Here is a 1,041-nt window from a genome sequence, read left to right as displayed (position 1 = left end):
AGGATGGTGATTGGCCGGCAGCTGTCATGTGTTTTCGTGGTGTTCTGTCTCCATCTAGTGGTGAGGAAGAGGAGTGCCTCTGACTCTGTTCTTGGTTCCTCTCCTCAGGAACGGCGGCGGGCGCAGCGGCGTGTTCTGCAGCGTCAGTATCGTGTGTGAGATGCTGCGGCAGCAGCGCTGCGTCGACATCTTCCACGCAGTCAAGACGCTCAGAAACAACAAACCCAACATGGTGGACCTGCTGGTAAACGGTTCTCTCATTGTTCTCTGACTGGAGGATAGAACCTCAGTTTAGAAAAAGTAGTTTTTTTTTTTTGTTTTACACCTCAGAACATTTAGAACATTTCCAGTGATCAGAAAGTTTTTTATTGAACAATGTTCTTCAGGATCAAATTAAGAACAATAAGATCAAAGCTGAAGAACATCTAAATGATCATCAGGATGTTGGCTTGGAACGTTTTAGATGAAGCTGCTGTAAATTTATTTTTCATTTCTCATCTTTTCTGTTTTACTTGTTGCACTTTTTAATAATTCTAATATCATAATATATTAAAATATAAATTATATAATATAATCCATTAAATAATGTAAAATAATAATTTTACACATTTTTTTAATTTATATTATTGATTTTTATAGTATTTTATAGTATAATAGAACATAGTATAGTACATTTAGTTACATTACAATATATTTTGTTATATTGTGTATAAATGTGTGGCCCACAGTATGTATTATATCTTATAAATTAACTAATAATACTACTTTATTATAGTAATTAGTATATTGCAAAAACAATATTATATTATATTATATTATATTATATTATATTATATTATATTATATTATAATATATTATATTATATTATATTATATTATATTATATTATATTATATTATATTATACAGGTGCTGGTCATAAAATTAGAATATCATGAAAAAGTAGATTGATTTCAGTAATTCCATTTAAAAAGTGAAACTTGTATATTATATTCATACATTACATACAAACTCATATATTTCAAATGTTTATTTCGTTTAA

At 28.9% G+C, this 1,041-nt stretch overlaps 1 long non-coding RNA gene across 1 annotated transcript in view; it reads left to right on the top strand.

Moving 5' to 3' along the window:
• Window positions 1–63: 63 nt before the first annotated feature.
• The window catches only part of LOC108228255, a 4,161-nt gene continuing 3,183 nt past the window's right edge, over window positions 64–1,041 (top strand). The window contains exon 1 of the long non-coding RNA XR_001808193.2: window positions 64–244. This is a non-coding gene — a long non-coding RNA (uncharacterized LOC108228255). The remainder of the gene's footprint in view (window positions 245–1,041) is intronic.

The sequence above is a fragment of the Kryptolebias marmoratus genome, unplaced genomic scaffold (genome assembly GCF_001649575.2).
Source record: "Kryptolebias marmoratus isolate JLee-2015 unplaced genomic scaffold, ASM164957v2 Scaffold80, whole genome shotgun sequence".
In the NCBI taxonomy this organism is placed as follows: domain Eukaryota; kingdom Metazoa; phylum Chordata; class Actinopteri; order Cyprinodontiformes; family Rivulidae; genus Kryptolebias; species Kryptolebias marmoratus.
Note: the sequence above shows the minus strand (reverse complement) of the source record. Positions and strands in the feature narration are given on the sequence as shown.